At 32.6% G+C, this 18,583-nt stretch overlaps 1 protein-coding gene and 1 long non-coding RNA gene across 2 annotated transcripts in view; one reads left to right on the top strand and one right to left on the bottom strand.

Annotated features, from left to right (window-relative positions):
• LOC123703519 overlaps positions 1 to 18,583 on the top strand; it is a 173,174-nt gene that overhangs the window by 53,984 nt on the left and 100,607 nt on the right. The gene's annotated exons all lie outside the window — the stretch shown is intronic.
• LOC123703520 lies at positions 11,302 to 11,915 on the bottom strand. The gene is made up of 2 exons (XR_006753008.1): positions 11,708 to 11,915; positions 11,302 to 11,456 (listed from the first exon to the last, which is right to left on the bottom strand). It is a non-coding gene; the product is annotated as an uncharacterized LOC123703520 (long non-coding RNA).

Below are 18,583 nucleotides of genomic sequence, written 5' to 3' on the forward strand. Positions count from 1 at the left end.
AAACTCAAACATTTATTTATTCAATTAGACTTCTTCTAGAAGCACTTTTGAATCGTCGTTACTTTTTTTACATTTACCACCGATTGGGAAAGCAGTAAACAAAAGTATCTACATGTAATATTAAAACACCAATAGCCATTTCTTATTCCATAAACAGCGATTTTGCTATCTCTTTTTCTATATTTAGAAAATAAAAAAGAGGCACTATGAAACTATACTTTTATCTTTAAGACGTTTATCAACAATACGTACATAAAATTTATGCATTTCATGATAATAAGTATTATCATTTATTTACCAAAACATTTAACAAAAAATTGGACTATAAAATTAGATTTAGGGCTGATTTTTCAATCGTTGGTTAAAACTTATTCATCGAATAACGTATTAAACTACCATTTCAAAAATGTATTATAATTGTCCGTATTTGACAGTTTACAGGTGACATTTTGAAATGTTCGTGTGATACTTTATTGGACGGATAAATAATTTTAACCAAGGATTGAAAAATCGGCCCTTAAATATATTTTTATGAGCCCATTTAACTATAGGATTAAGCTGTTAACGATAATACTAAGACCGTACTATTAAAATAATCTAATAAAAGTTAGGTATATCGAGATATAAAGTCTACATTTTACGGACAAAATCATTCAATCGTTGGAAGTAATGATGATTACGACGATCGAAGTAAAAGTGCCCTTATAGCTAATGAATAAAAATGTACCAGGGGTGAACGGAAACCATAAGAACTAATTATTACTTAAGTACTAATTATTATGAATATTAATAATATTTGTGGATGCCCACTTTCACGACATGTTGTCGGTTCATTAATATTTATAATAATTAGTACAAAGTTATAATTTTGTAAAATATATATTAACCGAAATCTGCTATATAATAATATAGTGTCGCGTTGTTTGAAGTAAACTCCTCCGAATCTTGACTGATTCCAATGAAATTTTGTGTGTATGATAGGTCTGAGAATTGGATAACATATTTTTTCATACCCCTACGTGATAAAAGTAAGGCAGTACAAAGTATGCGGGAGAGCTCACTAGTCACTAGGTAGGTATATTATAAGTACAACAATAAAAACAAAGAAAAAAAACGACGTGTGGCACTCGGGGACTGCCGCGGTAAAGCTATTGCATGCTACGCCTTCAAGCCACACCTCCGCCGGTCGGAGTGGGGAGCGTGAGGTTTTTTCGTTACGGAATTTCTCGATTCGGTCCCCGCGCTCAAGGCCCGCGATAGAAGCTATGCAATAGCTTAAAAACTAACATATTGTTTCAGCCGTGGATATCGATTCGCCGTTAGAAATATGATATTTTTAGCTCTAAAAAATCAGCAGAACCCAAAAATAACGCTTGGCTTTACCGATTTGTTTTTATTTGAAACATTTTCAGTGCGGTTGCGGTTTCCGTTTCAGCATCAGGATGTATTTTCAGGCATTTAATGAATCGCTTAAAAGTTTGGTAATACGAAGGTATTGTTTACACGGAGTTTTTTCATGACAATTAATTGTAGGTACCTATTGGTGACAATGTTGATATTTTTTTGTTTATTGTAAATTTTGAAATACCTTTGTTAATATGAATAAACAAGTAAGTAATTCATAAAATACATATAACTATGCAGAAAAATGTTGATATTAGAAAATATACCGTTAACTTACATATTATAGGTTGTTTGTAATTATAACAAAAACACATAGGTGTAAACAGATTTAAATCAAACAAATAAAATACAATATAATAAACCTAATACCTATATCTAAAACGAAGGCGGGCGGATCGTGTAAACATGGCCAGGCAAGCTTTAATTTGCCATTACTACCATCTTGTACCGCAACATAAAACCTAATTACTTTACATGTCCACAGCCGATTCTATTACGGTAATAGTTTGTAATTCCTGTTTATTACTTACGTCGCGACGTTGGACCTAGGTCATTAAATAGTGCCTGAAAAACCGTTTTAATTAAACCCATGTTACAGATAAGGATTTTAAATGCTTTTAAAAACGTCGAGTTAATGAATCGCTTTTTGATACTTATTTTTTATGGGCTAAAAACGTTTATCGGTACAATGACACCGATGTATTACTTTATCGATTTTCGTTTATTCTAAAATATTTAATATAATTGAGGCGATTAACTTCGTATCTTTTTCGAGGCTAGGTAAATAGATAATTACTTTGAAACACTTTATAGTTGTAGTAAATTACTTAGGTATTTCAATTGAATGAAATCTATATTCTAATGCATATATTATTATGTATATTATAATGATAAACCTATCGTTATACATATTTGTATTTCCAAGAGTTTATTTATAGAAGCGTATAATGTAATAATAATCAATTAAGAGTGTTGCTACTTTTATCACAATTAGTATTATGGCAAAATGATTGAAAACATCTTCGGAATTTTAAATCCGAAAGAAAACTAAAAAAACAACTTCGTGCAAAATCTACGTACATTTCTTAGAGACACACAAGCATAAGAGCCTCTTGAACTACTCCTAGCGAGGATACCAGGGCGTCTTAATTAGTGCAAAATTTTACGTAACATAGTTTCGTGGTTTTGTTTTGAGCTATATTTGGAATTAAAACCTAATAGCAAGAATACTATGAATTTAACATTATACAACAAGTGATAACTGCGTTAAAAACAACCGACTTCAAACTTGCACTTGCAAAATTTACAAATACCTACAGACAAAAATGCTCATAAAATAAAAACTACTGGGCCTATCCGAATAAAATTTTTATGGGACCAATTCGACACCATCCCGCATCGAACAAAAAAAGAATCACGTAAATCGGTTCAGAAACCTCGGAGTAATCGGTGTACATACATAAAAAAAAAATATATATATACCGGCCGAATTGATAACCTCCTCCTTTTTTTTGAAGTCGGTTAAAAATGACATTTGGATACATAATTTTTTTCTTCACATCTTGTACTCAAATAAATAGTAAAATAAATAAAATCCCGTAGAGTATTAAAATTCCGATAGGAAACTACAATCAAAACTTTTCAAACATATTTCAAATACCAAATTAAATGTACATAAAGTTTTACCCTTTTTCGCGAAAAGGGTCCGTTCTAAAAAGCCCCGTGTCCCCTAGAGGGAACTGCGTGTTTTTCCATTTAATCTATTACAGCAATAAAACTATATTAAGTCGACTGTTAAGTGAATTAATAACTTATGAGACTGAGAAAATGTTATTGTTCTTAATTAAATTGGTATTATTGATATTAAATTACACAGCCTGCTAGCTGAATTATGGTAGATACTAGATAATAATTATTAAACCTTTTCTTTCTCACTCCTATTTACTAATATTTCTCATGTCAATCTGTTTCGTAAACAAATCAATAGTATGCAGAAGGTAAGTCTCCTTCTGTAATCCTTATTCATAATATGTTAATGCTGACATTACCTTCTAAACTTACTATTTTATCATATTATATTATGTGAAAATTGCAAAAATGTGTTAATTCTTACATTAAAATTAAAAAATGGTCTACACGGTATAATAATTTCACATTGCAATGTTTGATGCAACTAGCGCCATCTTGTTTTAAGCGGCAAAATTAAATTCTATGGAAGCTTTCATAGAAGCGCTTAAAAGTTTATTGCGTGCTGTTTGTAGGAAATGAAAATGTTTTATTTTATAATGTTGAATTTATATTAACCGGTTTGTTTATGCTTTCTTTATTTCAACAATTTTAATTCTCTCACATGTACCTTAACATTGGTAGGTGTGTATTTTTCAGTTCTTGTTATTCAGATATATTATTACAGGGCGAATATTTGTGTGTTTATTTATTTTTTAGCCGTTAATATCTAAATGGATTTGAATGTTCCTTCATAATATTATTTTATTTAGATAGAAACCAGCTGTCTTGATTAAACGATTGCGATTTTTTATTAAAAATCGCAAGATAAGAAAACATTGTTTTATTAATTTCACAAATATTGTTCTATTAAAATAGTCATCGTATACACAGGTACGGAAGATAATGAAGACAAAGATAAGCCCAAATTAGCACTGCTTAAATTTTTCAGTGACTTTCCTCATCACTTACAGAGCTACTACGCTGAGTCACGCCAGTAGTTGGCTAGACTATAGAGCAATCCATAAAGCTGAAATTCATCTAATTCCTCCAGGGAGCCGTTGAACAAGATTCGCGGCTAGTGAGTGAACTCGAGGTTATGCCTCGTTTAGTTAGTTTTGGTTTGCTTAGGTTACTAGCGCCAGTAACTGGCTTGCGGTTGAGGATGGTAAAGGAATGGTCTAAACATTGTTATGATTGGTAATAAGTGCGGTTTGTTCAAGAGATAACCGCTTGTAATATTCACGCAGGGTAAATGCGTAGGAAAAAAACCGAAATTATTAATGTCATATTATTTTCGTATAAAATGTATTTTAGTTGAATACCAGAATACATTTATAAATATTGATTAAAAACTGGCGTGAATTTTATGTAATAAATATTGTTTAAAGATTCATTTGCTGTACTAATGAGATTAAATTACATCGATGTTGGTATAAAATATACATATACTATATACTTCATAAACAGTCGGGAAAGTAAATCATACAAACGAAGCACAGACATAATATTAAGTTATTATTATAACTTTACCAAATATAAGTGTGTCCAGCCTTTATTAATATAAGAAAGCGTAAGTTTCGTGATGGTTTTCTTTATTGAACTATCACAAATTAGAAGTTTCATTATTTACGTAGAGTCATAAACAGCGTTATTATTTTGTATATTATACTTTTATAGATAATGCTTATTGACATTTTTTTACGTTGAATTCTGTGTAGTAGGCCAGTACTCAAGTCAGTCCAATTTAGAATCGGCATTGAAAATTATTAAAAAGTAGAATAAAGTGCAGGAACTTAATACTCATGATATCATCTATGATTTTCTGTCAATATATTATTTATTGAGCAATCAATCAACTTCAAAACTATATACTGATAATTTCATTATAATAAAATCCAATATATTACAAATAGGTATATTATTAAGTAGTGTATGTCATCATTATCGTATAACACGCACACATCGAGAACTTCTATGATTTTCAAGTAACTCTAATTACAATAAGAGTTAATTATACCACGCAACTGTTTTATAATAATGTATAATTAATTTATTACTTTAACACGAAAACCACAGTTTCGTAACTTTATAAGTTTGATATTCAAAGGTAGGTCTCTGGATGCTTCGAATTTTGTATATCTAGGCGAAGCCCTAAAGTGATACCTTTGAAATTCATCTTTATGAAGATTTTAACAAGGGCTGTCACTCCGTACTTTATGAATATTTTAAAGATATAGTACTTAGTTATAATTTTGTAGTATATCCGCCTACTTCACTGATATGTTAGGCAAGAGGGAAGTAAGTAATTAAAATTTATTAGTCCCTTTACTTTTAACAATCTCAAAATAATTAAGACGTACGAACTACGAACTCTATTCGCAATCTTAACAACTTCGATAGTTTTATTTGTTATCATTTATTAGGTACTTCGCTTAAAAAAACAATTCCTCAATTAAATTATTTAACGTCATAATAATTCAAACACACAATTAAGATTTGGTTGCAGTTAAAGTCGTGGATATAATCGAAACAAATTAATGTATATTATATTTTGTGGCAACCCTATTCATACTAACTATACTTTAATAGTCTATTCAAAAACTTTGTAAGAGTTATTTGACGTAAATAAGATAATCTCTTTCGATTCATCTAAAATATGAAATAAGCCTTTTCAAACTAGTTTTCTCTCGAAAGTAAAAAGCTCTTTCAATAAAGTTAATAAATTATTTAAAGTGTCAAAAGTAATTAACATCAATCAATGAAAAAAAGAGTGGTATCTACATACAACGAAATGACCAAAACTCTTTTTATTCATATATAAAATAACTTTAAAAAAATTACGCATTTCAAATACGTGTCGTACATAAACGTACATCCCTGAACAAATACTTAAATTAAACATTGTCTATCGATCGAGTCACAATATAATCTTGGTGGAATCTCTTGTATAATCGAGGTCTTACACGCGCACGTGTTCAGAATAGGGAGTCTCACCATTACCGATCCGCTGGAACAGGGCCTATCGTTCAATGACAAATCGCTTGAATCGCTTTAATTTGCTCGCTGATGTGAATGGTTAACTAGCGCGTTCCTGATGGAATGTTCGAGAATTATTTCGAATGTGGATATGATTTTGTAACGTTTAGTTGTTTTTTAAGCGCTTTGGCAGAACTGTGACTGTGAGCTAATTATTATTATTATTGGTTGAAGATTTTTGCATGCACAGTGGCCATAATATGACATAAGTTCAATGGTAAATCGCTTGAATCGCTTTAATTTGCTCGCTGATGTGAATGGTCAACTAGCGCATTCTGATGGAATGTTCGAGAATTATTTCGAATGTGGATATGATTTTTAACCGACTTCAAAAAAAGGAGGAGGTTATACTTTTTTGGTTTTTATGGCATTCAAATGCTTTATAAATATAAATTTATAAAGAATAGAAAAAATTCGATCACGAGGCGGGACTTGAACCCGCATCCTTCGCGCCATTCCGGGGCGGATGCCTAACCAACTCAGCCACTCGTGACCCGCCTGAGCAATCGAATTTATTCTATCCTTTCAGTTTTATGTGTCTTAGGGAACACACCGCGCGCCATCTATTGAGATGATTTAACAACCATCTCAACCAATATGAAGCACTTTTCAGTGAATACAATATTGTAACGATGGAACACGACCTTTTCTTGAATTTATACTTTTTTGGTTTTTATGGCATTCAAATGCTTTATAAATATAAATTTATAAAGAATAGAAAAAATTCGATCACGAGGCGGGACTTGAACCCGCATCCTTCGCGTTCAAGGGTTCAAGTCCCGCCTCGTGATCGAATTTTTTCTATTCTTTATAAATTTATATTTATAAAGCATTTGAATGCCATAAAAACCAAAAAAGTATAAATTCAAGAAAAGGTCGTGTTCCATCGTTACAATATTGTATTCACTGAAAAGTGCTTCATATTGGTTGAGATGGTTGTTAAATCATCTCAATAGATGGCGCGCGGTGTGTTCCCTAAGACACATAAAACTGAAAGGATAGAATAAATTCGATTGCTCAGGCGGGTCACGAGTGGCTGAGTTGGTTAGGCATCCGCCCCGGAATGGCGCGAAGGATGCGGGTTCAAGTCCCGCCTCGTGATCGAATTTTTTCTATTCTTTATAAATTTATATTTATAAAGCATTTGAATGCCATAAAAACCAAAAAAGTATAAATTCAAGAAAAGGTCGTGTTCCATCGTTACAATATTGTATTCACTGAAAAGTGCTTCATATTGGTTGAGATGGTTGTTAAATCATCTCAATAGATGGCGCGCGGTGTGTTCCCTAAGACACATAAAACTGAAAGGATAGAATAAATTCGATTGCTCAGGCGGGTCACGAGTGGCTGAGTTGGTTAGGCATCCGCCCCGGAATGGCGCGAAGGATGCGGGTTCAAGTCCCGCCTCGTGATCGAATTTTTTCTATTCTTTATAAATTTATATTTATAAAGCATTTGAATGCCATAAAAACCAAAAAAGTATAAATTCAAGAAAAGGTCGTGTTCCATCGTTACAATATTGTATTCACTGAAAAGTGCTTCATATTGGTTGAGATGGTTGTTAAATCATCTCAATAGATGGCGCGCGGTGTGTTCCCTAAGACACATAAAACTGAAAGGATAGAATAAATTCGATTGCTCAGGCGGGTCACGAGTGGCTGAGTTGGTTAGGCATCCGCCCCGGAATGGCGCGAAGGATGCGGGTTCAAGTCCCGCCTCGTGATCGAATTTTTTCTATTCTTTATAAATTTATATTTATAAAGGAGGAGGTTATCAATTCGGCCGGTATTTTTTTTTTTTATTTATGTACACCGATTACTCCGAGGTTTCTGAACCGATTTAGGTGATTCTTTTTTTGTTCGATGCGGGATGGTGTCGAATTGGTCCCATAAAAATTTTATTCGGATAGGCCCAGTAGTTTTTATTTTATGAGCATTTTTGTCTGTAGGTATTTGTAAATTTTGCAAGTGCAAGTTTGAAGTCGGTTGTTTTTAACGCAGTTATCACTTGTGTAACGTTTAGTCGTTTTCTAAAAGCGCTTTGGTAGGGAGAACTGTGAGCTATTGAGATGTTAGCTCATTTGAACGGTGCAACGGGCTTCTGGAATATTCGAGAATTATTTTGAATGTGGAATAGGAACTCGATTCGTGTGATTACAAAGTCATTAGGTACATGATATCATTGTACGTTTAGTTTCTCTTAAGCGCTTTAACACAACTGTGAGCTAATTAATTATTTAGTTGTGATATATCATATTATATGCCATAGATTCAATGGTGAAACGCTTGAATCACTTTTAGTTGTTAGCTTATATAAATGGTTAAAGCAACGCCCTTTCCATGGAATATTCGAGAATTATTCCGAGTGTTCCATGGATATGCTACGCGTCGATGTATCTCACTTGTTGATAAAGTTCAGTTCATGTTATAAACGTGTTTACTAACTACGAGCTAATTATTGGCTAGAGATTTCTCCTTACCCGTATACTTTACGTGCATATAATTATAAGCATATTAAAGTTCTACTGTTTTTACCATTACCTGGCGTGATTTAGGCAATTTTCTCACATATAATTAAGATCACACAATAATTTATTTGCGATAATGTTTCGTACGATAACAGAAAATGTGATATAATTTCGAATTTCGCTAGAACCTTGCTAGAACTAATTAGTGATAAGGCGGCGTCGGTAACTTTTATATGAACCGTCTGATATTTGCAATACACCATACATTTAACAAAATATAAAACAAAAACAATTCTATAACAATCCATTCTCCCATACTCAAAGGATGTCCTTTTCTTATTAGACGTTATATTGCCTAGGCTTTGCAGTCACGGGCAGTCACGTAGCCGAAGGCTTTATAGGGTGCAGATATTATACCATTTTATGTTATCGCATTATGGTACGCACTCTTATTAATATTAATATAGAAGGCTTCCCGAAGATTCGATCGGATGATTGTATTGAACGCAATCACTATAATGGTTTCCAAGATTGTCATTGTGTGGTATTGTACTTAAAATGGTACTCTAATTTAATTGTGTTGTGCCTTCCGTGAATTTTGTAATAATTATTATTGATTATGTTACGAAATTTGATATTTTGGTGGTGTGGTTCATCCTGATCTACACTAATATTATAAAGAGGAAAACTTTGTTTGTTTGTTCATAGTAATGAATAGGCTCATAAACTACTGGACCGATTTTAAAAATTCTTTCAGCATTCGAAAGCTACATTATCCCCGAGTAATATAGGCTATATATTATCACGCTAACAACAGGAGCAGAGCCACGCGGGTGAAACCGCGCGGCACAGCTAGTTACTTATAAAGTTGAAGTAATTGGATACCACCCTCCTAAAAGGCCCGTATCCCAGCAGTGGGAACATATACGGGCTTATAATGATAATGATGTATTGGATACTAAAAGCAAGAACAATTGGAAGTGAAGGAGCCAATCATTAAGTTTGTTTCTGCTTGTGATAATGATATTCTCATTATACCTAATCAATATAAACAATAAACATTTCGCTTGCTCACATTTGAAACTGAAAACCTACTTGCTTGCTAATTCTCTAACATTTCTGTAATAGACATTTACCCACTTTTCTTTCTTCCTGAATCTAGTGCCCCAGAATCGGTTTGAAAAGACGTCCAAGGACGATTTATAGAAAATATACTTACTATTTGTCCACAAATATAGGTCATGACCTAAATGAATGATTTTTCCTTTCAAACGGTTATGATTTTGTACGTTAGACGTCAACCTTTGATCCCGGCTGATCGCGTGACATAGATTAAGCTTAGATTACATTGTTGGGCCACACGCATTTCCTAATTTGAAAATAAAATGTAACGACACATTAAAAGGACCTGGGAACTAGGTAATTGTGGAGAAATGGTGCTGTTAATTTGAGTAATAAATCGATACTCTTAAGGGTGTTTTTCGAGTGGTTTTTGCACGTTTTAAGCGTGAAGAATGAAATAAAGTTTCGATTTTAGCACCTTCTAAAATATTGTGATGTAAAGAAGACATTTTAGATCTCTTTTAGATACATAATCAAATTCTTAACATGTTGAACAATAGTTGGTATCTTTAAAATGTACGGTTTGCTGTCGCAACAAAACACCATAATGTCACTACGTCACAGGTACATTACGCATAGACTTAGAGATTAAATAAGTTTTCTTGAATTAATTGGCAATGGACACGATCTTTCTGGAAGTTTTCGCAATTCCTCCTTAGAAGCTGTGCAAATGAGATTTGTTGTTTCGTAAGTACGTTTGGAATATAAAAACCTACTTCTTTTCATGAATTGAATGATTTGATAAAAAATGTTTGAATTCAATGGGAGTTGCTTCAGCTACCAACGATTTTGTATTCAATTGGTCTAATTTGCTTTCTTTTATTTGTATGTTGTATCTACATACCTTCATCCCAATTTTCTGTCCTAAACTTTTATTCCAATTTGTTTTATATTTAACCTCCTGAGACCCAGGATTTTTTTCTCTTTCTTTTGTAATAAAAATTAGCTGTATCTGTTCTAATGCAATTATAAATATTCAAAAAAATTGTAAAAAAAATCTTTCGTGGAAAACTTGGATTTTCTTTATGTCATGTATATATTACAGGGGGTCCCAGTTCCAAGTGTAATAAGTTTATGAAAATGAAGAAAAACTACATGTTTTTTTAGTTATTATATATTTTTAAACTTGAATCTAAATAGTTATTATTCTATCCATTGTTCTGTGTCTATTTTTTGTACCTTGGTTCATAGATAGGTATTTTTAAGGGTGAGAAACGACCAGTTCATGTATTTTGCACCGGCGTGGTGGTGTATTTATATTGTCACGTCCACCCCTAGGTCTTATTTCTAATCCATCCTCTCGGTCAGCCTCCCCATAAGCTTGGTCCACGTCATGTGCGTCCCCGAGATGGTCTGCCAACAACTGAAGATGACATACATAGTGACGATTCTGTTCTGAAATGACTCATACTCATTGGACGAATGGAAGAAGAATCATGTTCTGGTATTTGGGCGGCTTCATCGGTATCATTTGGGGTATTATCTTCATCTCAAACATTTATTTATTCAATTAGACTTCTTCTAAAAGCAATTTTGAATCGTCACAACAGTATTAACATTTACCACCGATTCGGAAAGCAGTATCTATGGAGAAGAACCGGCAAGAAACTCCATAGGTCCATCATATAGGTCAATATTTGACTCATCCAGGTGTTGGTAGATCTCAGTATCTTATAATCCTTGGAAATTATAATAAAATCTGTAACATAAACTAAAGAATGTCATATAGGTAATACATGGGACTCTAGTAACCAATACCAATTTGGCAAGAATTGAGACCAAATGTCTTACCAGTATGACATAAAAGAAAACATTAATATTTTTCACAAGTTTTAGATTTATCTTACAAAATAACTATTGCAGTTGCAGAAATAATATCTATTATCATTAGATATACAAAGATATACTGCAATATACGAATGGTTCCACTAGAAATATAAGATTACTGACCACGTGTTTGCCGTCGCACAGCCACCGTCAACTTCGAAATGAGAATACTTCAAATCACTGTCACTTATAAAACCAAAATCCGTTTAATATAGTGGATGACATACCACTACATAGATTTGAGGTATTATTCGCGCATATACGCAAAAGATGGCGTTGAAATATTTTTTTATTGTTTATGTAATATATATATGACCGCAGGCCCCAGGAGGTTAAGTGGATCGTCAGTCATTGAAAAGTATTAATGTGTCGCATAAAATCGTTACATTGAACACACACTTATTGGAAACGCGAATACAAAGCTATTGACGAATGATATATTCAAGTGACCTCTCTCTGGTCTTTTGTAGTGGACCATTTATAAATGTAGTATATAATATCTGTCAACTGTGTAAATACTGTCATGTTACGACGCTCGTAATAGTTACACCAACGCCATCTGTATAATATGAAGATTAATAGACTTTTCTAACAGAAACTGTTTCTACTAGCGCCATCTACTAGCTGATTGTAGAAATAAAAAGCATTAAAAATTCAGTAATATAAATTATTCGAAGATACTTTTTCGTTTACCAAAATCAAACGGATTACTTAGGTTGTATTAATACTTGCAAATGTATGGCTAAAACTGAGTAATGTAAACATTTTTGGTCGTGTTTTAAGCATTCAAATCACAGTACGTTGATGGATTGCTACGTCTAAACAATTAGGGTGCGTGTACACTGGGCATTTCAAAAGGGTTAAAAATGTTGAGAAAAATCATTTTAATTAGGTATCTCACTGTTATTTTTTAGGTACCTATTAATTAGTACGCTATTTTTGTTGACAGAACTTTTATTTGTTTTATTGTGATTTTTGCATAATGTTATTACTTTTTTCTATTGTTAAGTATAACTATATTCTTAGGTTTTACGGTTTTCGCTAGGCGCAAATTAATGAATGGTTATTCGATGTCCCGACCACAAATTAATGGGAGTAAGGCAAGAAAGATGTTTTTCGATAAGTAATACGATAATATAACGCTACAAAATTCCCTCTGTCATATATTCGCTAACTTTTTTTTAAGTCTTCTCTAAGGTCAAACGTATTATCAATCAAATAACAGCCCGTTGTACCACCACCCTGCCGGTTTGGCGGTATGAATTAATCAAGGTGCGAGTACCGCTCGCAGGACGCGTGTTAACATAATTCCTAATGTTTTATTCACAACTACCTGACTTCGGCTGAAATGAAAAGTAAATAAAGAGCCCAGGATGCTGGTATGGGATAGTTTCTCCTTTTTCAGTTATCAATCCTGTTAATGTTATTTTATTTAAGAGATGTTGTAATATTCTTGTGACGGTCTTTAAAAAGGTCCATTGCTTAATCCTAATAAAGTTAAAATATTTTTATAGCGATTATGGTGACTAGTGAACAAAATAAAATCAAATTTGACTTGAAGCTAGATGTTAACAAACACGTTTTAAATCGATAAATCCTTGTCTCTTCTAATGAACTCAATGTAGTCTAAGTTATTAACATAAAACTCAAAGCGTACATTAAAAGCCACCCTTACCTATTGATACTGTCATACCATTTCAGCTTTATAACAAAGTGTGACAATATGAATTGCTTTGTATTGAAATTTTAGGTGTACAAGTCTTATAGAGCTTATTTATCACCATATTCGATTACGAGGAATAATTATAATAAACTACGCGCTTATAATTTGACTAATGTATTAATGTAAATAATAAACAATATTTTTTCAAACAAAATGATATTATAATTTTTACCAAACCCAGTAATTAATAACACCATAATAACGCAACATCATAAAACAGATTCGCGGCGGATTTTCATAAACTTGACCCAGATTGAAGTCTAGTTGAGTTTAGCTCAATCGATTGAGAGACTAACTAACTGAATACAAATTATCGTATTCAACAAAGATCTAATTAATATCGCGTCTGTATCTTTAGTAACGGGCTGAATTGGAAATTTTTATACAAACGCTTAGTTTTAATAATTTTTCTGCTCACCGCTTTGTTAATTGAGATAGAAAAGAAGAAAAAGATTACGTTTATAAAGTATGTAGGTATGAACTGATTTCAATAAATAACTAATATCGATTTTTCCTCTAAATTGTTTTATTATTAATTAATTACTTTAATTATGAAACAAACTGAAGATTAGAGCCTAACATAATACCATTGGTTATCAGTGGTTAAATAATAATATATTAGTTACAATTTAACAATTAAGTTGGTAGATGCTGTTTGGAAGCCGTAATACGTTAACAATATCAGTGTAGACTTACACATCATACTTTATATTTTATAGCTGAAGAGTTTGTTTGTTTGAACGCGCTAATCTCAGGAACAACTATTCCGATTTGAAAAATTATTTCGGTGTTAGATATCCCATTAACCATTTACCGAAGAAGGCTACATATCATCACCGCGCTACGACCAACAGGAGCGGAGCAATGCGGGTAAAACCGCGGGGAACAGCTAGTTGAAAACTAAATAAAAATAACTGCGTTAAAAACAACCGACTTCAAAAACGGAAAAGTAAGAAATAAAAAAGATTTGATATTATTAATTACTACATATTATTTTTATGTGCTATTTACTAAAAAGGTTTGATGTCGGTGCATGGGCTTAATACTAAGTGCTTAGTGTTTGGCACCGACTTCAAACCTATTTAATAAATAGCACATAAAAATAATATGTAGTAATTAATAATATCAAATCTTTTTTATTTCTTACTTTTCCGTTTTTGAAGTCGGTTGTTTTTAACGCAGTTATTTTTATTTAATACTTTTTAGTGTATTTTTCAACACGAATCAAACGAGCCCAAACTCGATAAAGTTGAGTCAATATATTACTGAGTTCCTATGGCCACCTTCCGATTCCATCATCAGATCAGCTCCATGTCATGATAATGTTTCATCGCTATCCAATTTACATTCGTATACAAAATTTCAGCTCAATCGGTTACCGGGAAGTGAATCAAAGTTACTTGCTACATTGAAATTAAGTCATCGAGTACAGACAAAAATGCTCATAAATTAAAACTACTAGGCCTAGCCGAATAAAATTTTTATGGGACCAATTCGACACCATCCCGCATCGAACAAAAAAAGAATCACGTAAATCGGTTCAGAAACCTCGGAGTAATCGGTGTACATACATAAAAAAAAAAAAAAAAAAAAAATATACCGGCCGAATTGATAACCTCCTCCTTTTTTTTGAAGTCGGTTAAATACTGATTCTTTTATTTTTTAATATAGTTGAATTCACGAGTACAATTAACGAAGAGCCAAACTAAATCAAAACTTGGTCACTTCGTCACGTAATCACTGACACGGCTCAAAGAAAATTGGGAATCTTCGGCCACTTAATTCAAAATCTAATTCAGTGATTCGATAATGAAAGCCGTAAGCCAATTAGTTAGGCGAATTAATCTGTTTCCCAGAAAGTAATTTGTCCGATTTGTTTAACATTGTGAGAGCTTTGACTTTGGAAATATGGTATTAAGATTTGATTGCGTTGTTCGAATTTATTAAACACATGTTGTTCGCCCTGGCTTCACCCGAGGTATCGTATATACAAACGACGTATAATATATTTCCTTCAGGGATCACGTAAAAATAAAATAGTATTTTTTTTTAATCTGTCTAATAGTTTCCAAGATTATCGCGTTCAAACAAACGAACTCTTCAGCATAATATACTTAAGCTTAAGCTTAATATATAATTAAATAAATCAATATTGCAAAGTATAGGTACCTACATTTAATCTATACTAATATTATAAAGCTGAAGAGTTTGTTTGTTTGAACGCGCTAATCTCAGGAACTACTGGTCCGATTTGAAAAATTATTTCGGTCTTAGATAGCTCATTCGCCGAGGAAGGCTATAGGCTATATATCATCACGCTGTTGGTGTCAACAGGAACGGAGCCACGCGGGTGAAACCGCGGGGCGTGGCTAGTGTATAATATAGTTCATTGTTGTGGATAATCTATGTGATTAAAGATTTAGGTTCTTGGATTTTACCTTAAATGTTGGAACGCTTGTAATTAATACAGGTTAGGTTAGGTTCAAAACCAGGCTTTTCTATTAGGATCACTATAACACATAGATTTACCTTTTGAATCCGGGTTAAGAACAACGTACGTCATATAATCCTACTAATACTATAAATACGAAAGTTTGTGAGTATGTATGTTTGTAACTCTTTCACGAAAAAGCGTGCACAGATTTTGATTAAACTCAACTAGAGGTTATACATCAGAATAACACGTGAGATATAGAAATACTTGATTTTGCCTACGGATTCGTCCGTGAGTGTAAACGCCGCAGAGATAATATTATTATAGTATCTATACTAATATTATAAAGCTGAATAGTTTGTTTGTTTGTTTGTATGAACGCACTAATCTCAGGAACTATTGGTCCGATTTAAAAAATTATTTCAGTGTTAGATAGCAAATTTTTCGAGGAAGGCGAGGATAATATATTAATTATTATCATCACGCTATAAGACCAACAGGAGCGGAGCACTGCGGGTAAAACCGCGAAGCACAGCTAGTAACTAGTAACTACATATTATATACATTTAAGGGATAGATTACTAAATTTTATCAATTATACAGATTTTAAAAATGTGTATAATTGATAAAGTAATGAAGCATTTAAAACACTTTCTAAAAATTAATTCCAAGATAATGTTACCATTAAGCTTAAAGCTCTTCAAGGAGCCTACTAATGTAGTACTTAGTAAAGTCTACGCATGACCCCAGAGATAACCTAGACAGACAAACGTACGCTTATTAAATTTATCTTCCTTGAGTTTACTAAATTAAACTTGTCGGTACGTGATTTTAATTATGAAGTTTTTGAATTAAGACATTTTAAGAGAAGGCTTATTTTTTATACAAATAATTTAACCACTAAATTATCAATTTGAATGGGTCCAATCGGCATGCACTAGCTTTCAGATAAAAAGAGAATCATCAAATTCGGTTCACCCAGTCGAAAGTTTTGAGGTAACAAACCCAAAAAATACAGTCGAATTGAGAACATCCTCCTTTTTTGAATTCGGTTGAAAAGCGTTTGCTTTATTTGAACGGTTGAATTCATGTGAAGGAATAAAGATATTTTGTACGACTAAAAAAACTATTCTTTGGATATAGCCAGAAAAATCTTTTCTGTTATTGGAAAATTGATATAGAACGTTCGAAAACTTCACTTTGTCGACGTGGTTTTGTTTTGTTATATTTCTATCCCGCTCCAATATCAGGTTTTTTATTCTTTTTAAGTATTCCAAATACTTTTTTGGTTCGTAGGTACCTACCTAAATAGAAAAATCTAAATGATTCTTCTTCAAAAACATTCCGAATTTTTTACAAAACGAATAAGTTTGTTATATTTATACATTGGTTACTTACTAAACAGCTTCGTTTATTAATAAATTTCTAGAAGTTAAAATAATTATTAATGCAACATAACATGATAGATAAACAAATGTAAAAAAATATTTATGTACAACCGGTTGTCTGGAAGAAATCGCTCTTTAGCGATAAGGCTACCGTTTGTTACAATGTATGTTACAATGTATGTAAATCTCAATTTGTAATTTATTTAGAGCATTTAAGTATAAATAAATAAATATTTCTTATTATTGTAAAGTATATATTCCAAACAAATCAAATACCACACAAACAAAGTAATTTAATTTGAAACTTATCCAAACTTAATAAAGTACATTTCGGAAAAACTCGAACACATTAAAACATTTTTCCGCTCACAATCTTTGAAACACAAAACTTCAAAACAAAGTTATCAATCATTCCATTATGACTTATAGCAAACATTACATTCGCATTTACATATAATATGTATACAGTATATATGTTACAGTAAAAGCTTAAACTTCTGCTAATGTAAGATTTTCGAGAAATACCTAAATTTTACCAACTCTGATGGCAAAAGTCCGAACCTTTCATCACGATTAAATTGACATACACAGAACAGTTTAAAAAATCACTAAATAGTATAAATAAACAAAGTCGCCTTCTCTGTCCCTATAATATATCCCTATGTATGCTTAAGTCTTTAAAACTACGCAACGATTTTGATGAGGTTTTTTTAAAGGTTTTATTTAAGTATATAATTTCTTATGTTTTAGACAAAGCGGGCGAAGCGAAGATCATCATTTTATTCCCAAAATCAACATTTAAGTACTACTAAATTCTAACCGACACAGACGTCCCTTTATTAAATACTTAAAAAAATACGTGTGGCACTCGGGGACTGCCGCGGTAAAGCTATTCCATAGCATGCCTTCAAGCCACACCTCCGTGCCTGTCGGAGTGGGGAGCGTGAGGTTTTTTCGGTACGGAATTTCTCGATTCGGTCCCCGCGCTCAAGGTCCGCGATAGAAGCTATGCAATAGCTTAAAACCATTTACAAACTCAATTGGATAAATCTAAGAATAACTGGTAAAACGTAAGATTGACCAATAAACTAGCTTTTACAGTAACATATACATAACTTTTTGGAACCCCAACGTTTGTAAGTCTAATGAAGGAGTGAAACTTTGGAACACGAAACCGTAGTTAGGCATTATGTAGAAAGTTTGGTTCACTATTTGTATAAACTAGCTTTTATCCGCTACTTCGTCCGTGGTAACAGAACTTTATTGATTCCGGCAGTTTGAGGGAATGTTTGTGTATTTACATAAAATGATTTATGAATTTTTTTTTTTTTTTTTTTTTTTATGTCAGAGCAAGCAAAGGGGCAGGTGGGCCACCTGATGGTAAGTGGTCACCACCGCCCATAAACACTTGCAACACTAGAAGTGTTGCAGGTGCTTTGCCGGCCTTTTATGGA

Source organism: Colias croceus, chromosome 26 (genome assembly GCF_905220415.1).
Source record: "Colias croceus chromosome 26, ilColCroc2.1".
In the NCBI taxonomy this organism is placed as follows: Eukaryota; Metazoa; Arthropoda; class Insecta; order Lepidoptera; family Pieridae; genus Colias; species Colias croceus.